Source organism: Erythrolamprus reginae, chromosome 3 (genome assembly GCF_031021105.1).
Source record: "Erythrolamprus reginae isolate rEryReg1 chromosome 3, rEryReg1.hap1, whole genome shotgun sequence".
Taxonomy (NCBI): Eukaryota; Metazoa; Chordata; class Lepidosauria; order Squamata; family Dipsadidae; genus Erythrolamprus; species Erythrolamprus reginae.
Window position 1 is genome coordinate 156,737,909 of NC_091952.1, and position 12,734 is coordinate 156,750,642.

Genomic DNA, 12,734 nt, shown 5'->3' on the forward strand with positions numbered 1-12,734 from the left:
AGATGGATAGTGGCTTTCTTTACAAAAAAGAAAAGAAAGCTCGAAAGAGATAACATTCTAAAGCTACCAGTCTGTTTATCCAAGCTAATCCTTATTAAGTTGCAAGCTCATCCATTAGTGAGTTATGTCCAGTAAAGACAACTGTATGAGAAAAATATCTCAGATGCTTACAGTGCAGTTTGGTAGACAATATAGCTTTTGTGTGTTAATGGCTTTTGAAAATTGCCTGCCAAATCACTGCATGGCTGAAGATGGAGGAGTTGAGGGAATAAAACAGGAAGAATACAAGGACGTACATGCATACCTAATCTATTTTCCCCAATTACTTTTCTCTGTGGACCAATGTTGGTATTTATCATTTCAGATTATTTCTCTCTTCAGATACAAGATTTTTTTTTAAAAAAACCTAAGCCTTCCCTCTTAGGATTAAAGCTAGTATAACTAATTTTATAATTAATTTTTCTAAATTGTTTTCCTCCCACTTCAGTCAGTGTTGAAATTTTGAAACCATATTCCTTTCATTCTGCAGATTATTTGTTTTACTTTGCTTTTTAAGTGCCATACCATGTCCAAACTGTACCTTTAGATTTATCTGGAAAAGGGGACCATGTACTACTGTACATTGTATACATTTATTTATTATTAGATTTTTTTTAAAAAAAAATCTGCCTTTATCATTTTTATAAATAATTCAAGGTGGTGAACATACTGGTACATTCCTCCTCTTATTTCCCCAGTGATGACTCTGTGAGATGAGCAATTGCCTCTCCTGATATGCCCACTTTTGCTTCGTTTTTTCCTAGAGTTTGAGTAAATTTTAATACTAGTTTATTATAACAAGCCAATTTCAAGCGTGTTTTGTTTGAACAAACTGTAGTTAAGATTGACTCCCGTCAAAATTACACCAATATGCAGTTAACTAAAAAAGATAAGAATAAATCATATTCTTCCCACTCATCAAAACACAGAGAGAGAATCTCTGTCTGCATTTAGATGATACAGGAAAGAAAATGTCTGATTATACTAGCTGTGATGCACTATACATGCATCATAGAATAGTTTAAAGCTGATTAAATCAGTAGTTTATAAGCCACTTGCTTATTTCATGCTTAATAGGTTGTCTGCTTGCCACTTTGGTCGGTTGTGTTTATTTTAGATTTGCTTTTCTGATTAGCAAGAATGGAAGTTACGCTATTTCTTCCGTTCGTTTGTACTCAACTCTGCCTGAACAAATCCCTGAATTTTTCTTGACAAGATGTTTTCAGAAGCAGTTTTCTGTTGCCACCTTCCTAGGGCTGAGAAAAAGTGATTAGCCCAAGATCACCCAGCTGGCATTGTGTTTAAGGTGGGTCCTAAACTCACATTCTCCCAGTTTCTAACCTGAGGCCTTAATTACTACACTAAACTGACTCCCAAACAAATAGAAATGATCATAGCCCCCTAGAGTTAGACAGACTTCACCATAGCATTCTATAGTATTATTTATTCTGTGGGATATGTGATTGGGATTCTGCAGAGCAATATGAAACAAAAATGCCCCTGCCCCAATATATTTTTTAATCTACCTGGGGGAGTTGCATAAAATTGAGGAAAAGAGATGTGAGCAATGTGAACAAAAAACTGTGATTATTCTTTCCTAGGCTTTCCTTGAGGAAAAATGCTCTAGAATAAAGCTATAGGCTTAGTATGAGGGTGGGTGGGGATTTTAAGTTGGAATCTCACCTAGAATAGGAAACTTTGTAAAGAAACTTCGATAAATTAATTCTTAACTAAACGGCTGTTCTTATGCACCAAAAAGCAGTTTTGGAAAAGGAGGCAAATTTCAAGCTGTTTCATGTTTTGACTTAAAGCAAGAGTATCATGAATTTCTATCACAGGTTTCTGAACAGCATTTGAAGATGTCCACAATTGTATGCATGAAAACAAGGCTACAACTCCCATACTATTTGACAAGGGCAAAGCATTTTGATTCCCATCCTTTTTGAGCGCATTTCATCTCAGCCATAGATGAAGAAATACCTTTTCCTTCATGGACTTTGCAATGATACTATCTCATCTTCATGGAATTTTTGGGCATTTCTAGTTACAATTTAATACACATTTAAGAGTAGTCAGAATTCATTATATTGACTTTTACAACAATAGCTGAATCAAACTGAACATCCTGATCTTAGTCTGGGCCTTGGAAGGCAATGTTTCATAAACATTAATGTGAATCTAACGGTTCTATTTTATTTAATAATACTAATTTGTTTTATGACAGTTGCCAATTGTGCTACAGTCTTTCAATTACTGTATTTTTCGGAGTATAAGAGCCCCCCCCCCCCCAAAAAAGAAGGTGAAATGTCAGAGAGAATAGGCAAAAAAATTGCCCATTTTTTGCAAAAGCGGCATTTTTGCCACTCCCCCAGTACCCAGGAGCTCCCTGCAGGCTTCCCAGACCCTTTTGCCACCCCATTTTTGCAAAAAAACAGGCAAAAATGACCTCCCTCCTTTTTTTTTGTTGCAAAAACTGGGGTGTTTTTGCCTTCTAATTATCCAATCTAGCATGACTGGAGGAGGAATTCTGGGAGTTGAAGTCTACTAGTCTTGGGTTAGGAGTTAGGAGGGCAAGGGTCTTCAAACTTGGCAAATTTAAGATTTGTGGACTTCAACTCCGATTACTGAGCTAGCATGACTGGAGGAAGAATTCTGGGAGTTGAAGTCCACAAGTCTTAAAACTGTCAAGTTTGAAGTTTGTAAAAAGTGTACATGGTTGTAAAATGTATACATGTTTGTAAAAAGTATTCTGCTATACTGGTATTTTATTAAATAATATATTACTACACCATTTGGATCAGGTGTGTCTTATACTCTAGTGCATCTTATACTCTGAAAAATACGGTACCTTCAGGCATTAGAGACATTACAAATCCAGAGCTGCCCAAACAAACCTGAGTTGCTAAAAATAGAAGTGGTATCCTAGTGCTAACTTTCACTTTGGATCATGTCTTACATAGACTATTCAAAAGAGGGTTGGGTAAGTGTATGATGTAAAGAAAGAGAGAAATTTTAACTACGTATTTACAAACTCTTAACATCATTCTTGCTACAATCCTCTTACTTATTAGAAATATGTTTGATATATTTAAACATGGCAATTCCTTTGGAAATTTGAGGAGTTTGATATTTTGCAACAATTAGTACCAAATAATCACCACAAAGAAACAGAACAAAGAACAGATGACATATGAACGACTCTTACTTCAGTGTCCTTTTCTCTATTTATTATTTAAGCATCCGTATGAAATCTTTGCAAAGGAATATTTGTTGAGATGAGCAATGTCATTGGTCAGTTGTCTCTATTTGCTCGTACATTTTCGTGGAAACAGATTCAATGAAACCTATTAGGATTTATTTCTGAGAAAGTATTATACCGTAAGAATAAATATGAAGCTGTAAATGTACTGCATAAAGTAATGTAATATTTGACCAGTGGCTGTACGTTGCTATAGTTTTGACAAAGTTGTACATGTATTCTCAAAAATCAATTGTTAATCCATATCCACTTCTTTAGAGAGTTTTGAGTTGAATCTACAATATTGTTTTAATGCTAATGGTTCTTTTTTTAGTTGATGGTAATACAGGTATGGGTACACTCTATATGTTTATTAGATAATCATATGCTTCCATGGTAGCATTGATAGATAACACACAAAGGTATCTGCCTGATAGTTACCATAATGATACTTATATATTCTGTTAGCAAACAGTTCATTTTGTAAAGGAAATACTTTGTTTCACAATTAATTTTAATTAATGAATTATTTAATTGACTCATTTGCCCTTTTGTTGTTTGAGTTAAATGCACAAACATCAAACATACAAAAGCAATTAATGTTTATTGGCTGGCTGAATAGGTATAGCCACAATTAGTTTCAGCTGGAATTGACAAGATAAGGGAGCTAGGAATCGTCCAGGATTTTGTCATATGTTTTTCTTTTCTGTGTACTGTTCTTTTTTGGAGGAAATCACACACTTCCCAACCATAGTGTATTTTGGAACATCTTACATGTTTTGCCCTTCAGCTAATTTAAAATGAGGTCATGTAAACTTTGTAAAATAAATAGAACTGTGAATAGGTTTGGATGTGAGGGGTTCTGTACTATAAAACCATAGCTGTTTAATTAGATTGACAAGCCTTGAGTATTCAACTAAGATAATTTTATTTACTTTTCATTTTTCCGTGTATAAAGCTGCTTAGCTATTCCCTTATCATGAATGTTCTGAGAGAATGGGTCTCTTTTGACCTGTTTATTTATCTTCCTAAATCTAGTTTTAGTCTAATAACTTCTCCATGGCATCCTCTGGAGAGGCCAGGGTGGGTAGCTCTAGTCCTCCAGCTCTATGATTGAGTTGTAACATTTAGGATAGCCTTCCTGCTAACAGTCCAGTTCTTCACCTCAGTCCTAGCTCGGAAAGAGATTTCTTGAGATTTCTCCTTAGCTTAATTTCAGTTAGGATTGTTAGTAAAGAAAACACCAGGCAATTCTTAGCTTCTCTTTCCATGGAGAACTGCTTTCAATTCGATCAGTGTTTGGCACTGCTCTCCATGGCTATGGATCGAGAGGAATGGCTGCCCTCACTATTTGGATCTGACTCCACCATTGGATGATCTGGCTCCGCCATTGGTAAATGAGTATGAAAAACAAATGGAAGTTGACAGCAGCCCCATTTGAAGGGGAGGCCTTGTTTGGCCAATCTCTTGAGCCCTTCCTCCTTGAGACAAGGGAGAAGGGGAAGGTCTTGCCATCTTTAAGTAAACACACTGATTTCAGGTCTGCATCCTATTATAGACAGTTTACCCTTCAGGTTGGGGGAGGCCTGGGCTAGCTTCCCCCATCAGCAGAGGCCCTTCTTTTACAGATCTAGGTTCCATGGAAATTGCTTTGGTCTCTCCAGCAGAAGCAGACAACAACTTCCAAGAATGAGCGCCTTCAGAGACAATTCCCACACTTTCCGATGCAGAAAATAATGGGACCCCCCTTCCCCTCACTGGAGGTCCCCTTATGTTGTTTGCAGGCCACTGGAAGAACACTACACTGGATGCCTGGGTCCGGGAAACCATAACTCATGGGGTCTCCCTGGGATTTTTTTCCCATCCCCCTAAAGTTTTCCCTCTGCTGTCCCATTTCCAGGAACCCCGCTTGGCGGGCTCTCACGGAATTGGTTGTCTAGCATTTGCTGGATATTCATTCCATTCAGAGGTTCTGCTGGATCAGGGAGGGATGGGGTTCTATTCAATATTATTCATAGTATTCAAAACCTCAGGGGGATGGAGAGCAGTTCTGAATCTCTAAGGCCTCAACAGATATCTGGTGTACTGGACGTTTAAAATGTACTACCTCCATCCCATCCTGGTGGCCATTTGGGAGGGGGATTTCTTAGCCTCAGTAGACCTTACAGAGGCCTATCTGCATGTTCCAATTCACCCAGCCCATAGGACAGTGGTTCTCAACCTTTCTAATGCTGCAACCCCTTAATACAGTTCCTCATGTTATGGTGACTCCCAGCCATAGGTCTAGCACCAATTCTCCCAACAGAGCTTTAAGCTGATTGACAGGAAGGTCAGAGGGACACCCCCGCTGTAAATGCCTGATTGGTCGGATTGTAAAAATATGTTCCAAGGTGCCAGAATAGAAGCTTTAGCTCCTAACACCGTGGGAAATTTGTCTTTTCTCATGGTCTTACGTGACCCATGTGAAATGGTCATTCAACCCCCAAAGAGGTCCCGACCCCCAGGTTGAGAACGCCATAGGAGATTCCTGAAGTTCTGCTATAATAGCGAGCATTTCCAGTATTTGGTCCTCCTGTTCAGGCTGTCTTCAGCCCCCCAAAAATCATGGCAGTGCGGGCAGCCTACCTCTGACTGTTGCCTATTCGCATCCAGTGTTACCTTGATAACCTGATTCAAGTGTCCTCTCAGGGTCAAGCCTTTCAGGGCCTAGACACTACCAACCGGGTCCTTCGATGAATTTGGACAGGTCCCATTTAGTCCCATCTAGGAGCCCTTATTGACATTGTCTCAGGACTTTGTCTTCCTTTCCCAGGAACAACAGACCAGCCTCCAGGTCCTGTCTGCTCAAGTGATCAGAGACAGTCATCCCTTTGCTCTCTCTGTCCCAGCACCTGAGGAAAAAGAGATCATGTATTGATATAGTGCCTTGAGCTCGTTTCCACACTAGTGGTTCCTGCTTCCTTTTCAGAGAGTGGGTCACAGTTCCTCTAGATCACATGTTCATGTGCCTCTGGAGGTGCTCTGCTTACTCCATTGGTGAGGATCCCAAGCCCTATTACAGGGCTGCCCCTTTTGGGAGCAGGACAGATTAATTATTAGTTGATAAAAAAGTGATGGGGGTACTGGCGAAAGAACATATATAGAGAGAACCACTGCAGTAATCACAAATCTGCACGTGGGCAATCCTTGGACCCGTGATCATTCGTCTCCTTATTTGGGGCAGAAGAGATGTTCAGCCGAATTCAACGTGACTGGGTAGACTTTCTGTTGTGGTTGGCTCTGGCCCAGCTCCTGCCCCAGGGAATGTGGAGGTGGATACAGGGGAAACTTCAACATGTCATAGGCCTGTTTTATTGTCGACAGAGTCAGGTAGTTCAGTTTCCTCGGATGAAGAAGAAGGTGGGAGTGACTTGGAAGAGGGGGGGCTTGGCACACAGCCCAGGAAGTCAATCTCCATTATCTTCAGTCGATTCGGATGCGGAGGTCTTGGACCCTTGCAGGCGCAAAGTTATGCGTAGAAGAGACCAATTAAGGACATATTACAGGAGATAAGAGAGGCCACCTGTGTTTGGGTGGGGCTCCAGTAATTAGTGCTGCTGATCTAAATAGCAGCGTGTGGGTTTGGCCGTTGTGGAAGATTATCTGATCGTTGTTCTTCAGGACTGCCTTGCTGTTTCCGGACTTTGTTTGTTGATTTTTCATGACTTTGAAATCAAAGCAGAGCAAAGTGTGTGTGTGTGTTTCACTTCGCGGAAGAAGGGCTGTGACGTTTCTTCACAGCTGCAAGCTAAGTACTTAAGGACTGATTAAGGGAATTGTACAGACTACCAGGTTGTTTTGGAACGAGTGCTCTTTGCAATACAAAAAGAGTGCTTAGTTTATTTTGAATTTTGTGATAAAGAACATTGTTTTGAATTTTCAAACGTGTGTGTGTGTCTGAAATTTGTACCCTTGAATTTTCAGGAGGCTCATACCAGAGAGCCCGGCAGAACACTTTCTAGTGTAGGAGAGTTGCCAACCTCACATAAAGGGAGAGTGTTAGAAAAGGCACCATAAATACTGACTGTTTCATAACAACATCTGGCTAGTTACCTACAACTAGCAGATCATCTCGATAGTCGAGAACCATGGGGCAGGAAAAGAATCAAAACTCATTTTTGGAGTCTGGAACTTTTGTTTCTTATTGGATAGAGAGAAGGTGTTAAGGCCTGGAAGACAAATCACACTCATGTTGATTATAGCATTGAGATCAAGCTGGTAGATGAGGGTTCTTTACAGAAAATAGCAGGTGGATATACATTTTTGGGGAGATGGAAACTAGAGTCTGATAATAGGAATCACAGAGTGGGCTTTGTAATTCAAAATTGCTCTGCTATAGAACATCTCTATTCTATCACTGGAATGAATGGACACATCATGAAGATCCTTTTTCCTCTCAGCAAGTATATCACCATTGTCAGTGCCCACACATCAACTCTCACAAGTCCAGATGAAGACAAAGAAGCTTTCTGTGAGGACTTGACCAGATTATTCAAACAACCGCTGCCAATGACAAACTTGTCATTCTGAGTGACTATAACACAGCAATGAAAGCTGGTAAAATCGGTTTTTACTGCGCATGATTTAGTTAAATATACGAGTTTAAAATCAGACTGTTCTAATAGCTTATTATTGCTCTATTATTTCAGTAGCATTAAAATAAGTTCCTGATGAAAATACTCTTCCCGCCATGGCCTTTCATTTGGGTATCACATACGTAAAACAAGTTTACTCTAGACCAGACCTGGGCAAGGGGCGGCCCGCAGGCCGCATCCAGCCCGCCTGATGTCTGTGACCGGTCCGTGGAGGTCGGGGTCCGCTCCAATGCGAGGATGAAATAGCTCACTGCGTTTGCCGGGACTTCTCCAGTTCCTGCTTTCCTGATGAATCATGTGGAAAGCAGGAACCAGAGGAGTCCTGGCAAGCGCGGTGAGCTCTTTCATCCTCGCACTGGAGCAGACTCCGACCTCCTACCGAGAGCGGCTGAGCACAGAAACAACGCAAACACTCCAGCGCAGTGACTGTGGTGCACTGTGTTGCTGTAAAGCAAACAATTAGGGGTCTGTAGAGTGGGTCTGGGTGTTTAGGTCAGGCCAGGATCTGGGTCTTTACAGCATTGTGTAGAACAGAGTTAATTATATTAGTCCAGCCCTCTAAAACCATCCCCATTTCTCATGTGGACCCATGGCAAAATTAGTTGGCCACCCCTGCTCTAGACTATAACATGGCCATGATTTCTAGTTTGCTGCAATATGTGCATCGACAATATGTGCTGCATTTTATAATTTTCTGGGTTTTATATGAACCAACAAAGTGCACAATTTTTAGAATTCAAGCCACCTTGAATGTGAAATGCCCTGTTTGAATTTGAAGCAGTTGATTCAAATTGGACTATTTTAATAATTTTGAAACTTTTGATCCTAAAATAATCATGATGATCGAAACAGCCCATCTTGCAGTACATTTTCAAAATGTTTGGCACATGGGTATTTAATACGTCCATCAGTATCTCCTCTTTTTCTTGTGCCATATCCATCATTGGATGTTGGTGATCATGTTGCCAATCCCCTTTTTATCAACAGCCACACAAAAAGTGCTGTTGAATTTTGTCCAAATCTTAGATTTTGAAGCCATTATGTTGTTCTTCTGCTTGCATTATGAAGGCAAAGACCTTGTTTGCCTTCAATTTTTCCTTGGAGGATTAAGTTAAGTATGCTATATATTTCTGTGTGTCGCATCACATGTCCAAAATATTCTAGCTCTCGTTTTTTTATGGTTTTGATGATTTACCAAATATCTATTTAAAATAATGACTAGTTTCAACTGAAATTAGTACAGTGGTAAATTCAATACCTTGTACATTTTTACTTTTTATTTAAAAGAGGTTTTAAACAATTTTTTGGGGGTATTTTATGGTTCTAATTCATGATCTACTTCTCAGCCATTTACCTTGGTTGTGGGTTCTTTATATCAGTGTTCGAATGCCTGTTTTTTTGTTAATTGGCTTCAATGTGTGAGCTAGTATTATTTTTCTCATGGTGGATATTATTACAAGACTCTAGGTCCTGATTGGTGTATATATGCATCATTGCTTTATTTAAATCAAAGAAATAGGAAAATTGTTGATTACTAACTGAAATTAGCTTGTTAAGCCAGGTTGTTGTTTAGTTCCGGGAGAGAGATCCAAAACCCTTTGCCAAAAGATTGTTCTTTGTTTTGTTTTTGAATATTACAATTTACTTCATGTGAAGTGAAACCATTGTGGTAGAAGAGCACGTGGGCCTTCTAAAGCAACAGAAAAGTTTAAGAAATTGGGTGCTATGGCAGACCAACCCTATTTATGATCTTTGACTTGTTTCTTTTCTAAGCCTGTGTATGTTGTGGGGTAGTGACGGATGATGACGTTGCCTTTTGATAAAGAGAATATTGAGAAATGGTCAAAACAGTGGGTCATAAAGGAAGTGCTGAATCAGAAACCCCTCCAAAATAGCAGCTTGTTTTTAAAAACATAAATCCTTTCCCTCTCCATGTGTTGCTGTCATAATGCCTGAATAGTTCATTTTTGTGTATGAATTAAGTGTGACTAGTACAGTGAATCATGTTAATTCTTTGTTTCTGGCTAGTGTTGAAATATTCATTCTAAAGAGCCAGAAAAAGCCTTTGTGCCTCAGAGGGAAAATAACCTCCCATGCTCAAAAGTCCCCTATTTCATTCATTCCCTGAATGAAAGATTTTTTATTTCCTTTTTGCAAAATCCTTGGAATCAATAATTGCTTAGTTGCCATGCGGCTGCCCTGCCTCATAAAGAGACTTTGTCTGCTTGGTATTCAATAAAATAATCAATGCATGACATGTTTGCTATTTTCAATCATAAGGAGGCACAATTTGATAAATAAGGAAAACTAAAATATTAAAATTCCAATGAAGCATAATGTTTTTTAGACATGATTTGGTATTATAATAAATTGCTATGACTCACTAGTTCTGCACTTTAACAATAGTTGCTAGTTCCAATTAGAGCACTATTCTTGAAATATTATGAAAGGTTACAAGCATATTCAACTATAAATGTTTTTTGAGTCAGAGCACACTAAAATATCCAGTAAGGAATGGAGTTCATATACATAGGGATACATAAAAGCTAAAAACCTAAAAAAGAAGACAAAATGGTGAGAATTGCCAGAAATCAGCAAATGTTGCAAGAGCCCAGCATGTTTTCACCTTCTGATCAGTAGCGGGTTGTACCCGGTATGACTGGGATCAGGATTCCGGTAGTGGAAATTGTGATGCGCGCGCATCTCTGTGCCCTGATGTGTGGACCTGCACGAGATTTGGCTTTTACACATGTGCAGCAAGCAAAATCTCACGCGGGAATGCTCTCGCATGAGATATTATGCTGATTTTCACCTTTTTTTTGCTTCTGCGCTTGCCCTAAAGCAAAGAAATCAGTGAAAATCAGTGAAATCTCATGCATGAGAGGGTCCTCAAGTGAGATTTTCCTTGCTGTGCGTACGCAGAAGCCAAATCTTGCACCGATGGGCGCATGTGCCCGCCCCAGACGCCCACGTGCCTGTGACAGTCCTGGAGACTGTACCAGTAGTAAGTACAACCCACGCCTGCTTCTAACTCATCACTCAAGAATTATAACATCAAATAGTACCCAAACGGCAGACTACTGTAGAAGATAATATGCATTGTTTTGGCCAACACTGTTATGCTTCTGTAGAGATATAGTATCCTGCAGGCTAAAAATGTTCCATAATGTCGTTAGCTTTTGATCTTTTGGAAAGGTTTTAAATTGAAATTGAATTATATAACTTGTGGCTTGTTTAGATACCATTTGAAGGAGTTGCAGATACTTTAATGCTTACAAACAACTCTTTTGCCAACTCTGGAGTTATAGAGTGACGATTAGCATAACATGAATAAGAAAGTGTAAATACTTTGCAATTTGTATGTACCTTGGAAACCTGCCCCAGGTTCAGAATTTTATTTAATTTTCTTGTTTGTTAAAATTGCGTGCTCCGGGTAAACATTTAATTGTGTTTAACACTAAAGCACAGTAACCCTAAGTTGCATTTTTCTCTGATTCTGAAATGCTCATTTTTCATCTTTAACTGCCTGCCTTCTAGATGGATTGGTGTTAGTTCTTTTTTATGTTCCTTGTTTGTGATAATCCAAGTACAGTAGTTGGTTCACCAAGAAATTGTGTTCCTGAAATAACATAGCCTGGAAAATGTATTAGTCCTTAGATATTGTACTGTGTAGTATTTACTTCTGTGCAGTCATACAGGGAACATTGATACTGATCTCGGCCCAAATGGCAGACCAATGTAGAAGATAATATGCATTGTTTTGGCCAACACTGTTATGCTTCTGTAGAGATATAGTATCCTGCAGGCTAAAAATGTTCAATCGTACTAAAGCTTGAAGGAAACTCTGTTAAATTAGAAAAAATATTATAGTGATCAAGGTTGAGATAATGAAAAGGTAGCATTTGGCTCTTCTGTTGAAAGTGTTAAACCTTTCACATGACCCAGCTGTGTTGATGGTAGAGAGGTAACTTCTAGTAGTAAGAATGTAGCCATTTTCTATTGCTAAGGATAGTGATTTTTGGTTTGCATGCCAAAAGGATGTGTGTGGATGTGCTAGCATGTGTACACATGCCCACGCCCCTTCCCTCCCCCTGCATGTGCACCCCTTCTGTGCTGCCCCCTTTCTAAAGCCTGGTAGGCAGTGGTGAGTTCCCACCTGTATGGTTCAGAAAGCCTCACCGGTATGAATCCACTGATTTTCAGGGATTTTTTAAATGGAATCTCCATGTGGAAGAAGCCCTCCTGCCCGCCCTTGTCTTAATGCTGAACTTTATTCTTCATCCGAAGCACAGCTGAGGGTTTTTTCCACATGAAGACGCCAGAAAAAAAATCACGGAAAATCAGTGGGTTCAGCGACTGAACCCGCCACTGTTGGTAGGTGCAAAAATGCCCAAATGGACAAACCAGAAGTGCGTTTCCCCAAACTTCTGGTTTGTCCATTGGGGATTTTTTTTGCCTCCGGGGCTTCGGGGAAGCTTCCCTGAAGCATCCAGAGGACGAAACTGCCTTTCCAAAGGCAGAAAATCAGCTGGCCAGCAGGCGCATGCATCCTGGAGCTGATGTAGGACAAAGTGTCGCGTATCCTCCCATATGGCTCCACGTGCCACCTGTGGCACATATGCCATAGGTCAAGGATCGACAAACCCAGGCGCCTGGTCGCCAGTGGCGCCTAGAAAATGTTGTCTGGCGCCTAGAAAATGTTGCCTGCTGTACTGTATGTATACAGCAGTGTTTTTCAACCTGTGTGCCGCGGCACACCAGTGTGCCGCGAGACATGGCCAGGTGTGCCGCGAGGTGGCTCCTGCAAGTGGGAGCTCCAGGGC

General features: G+C 40.1%; 1 protein-coding gene across 2 annotated transcripts in view; it reads left to right on the forward strand.

The window, feature by feature from the left end:
• Positions 1–12,734, forward strand: part of TRIO (trio Rho guanine nucleotide exchange factor) — a 304,905-nt gene that overhangs the window by 19,277 nt on the left and 272,894 nt on the right. Inside the window, exon 1 of one of the 2 annotated variants that reach the window (XM_070747108.1) lies at positions 2,996–3,019. The exons of the other annotated variant lie outside the window; for it this stretch is intronic. The gene's annotated coding sequence lies outside the window, so the exon portion shown is untranslated. Of the gene's footprint in view, positions 1–2,995; positions 3,020–12,734 lie in introns of those variants that run through there. 2 annotated transcript variants of the gene reach the window in all.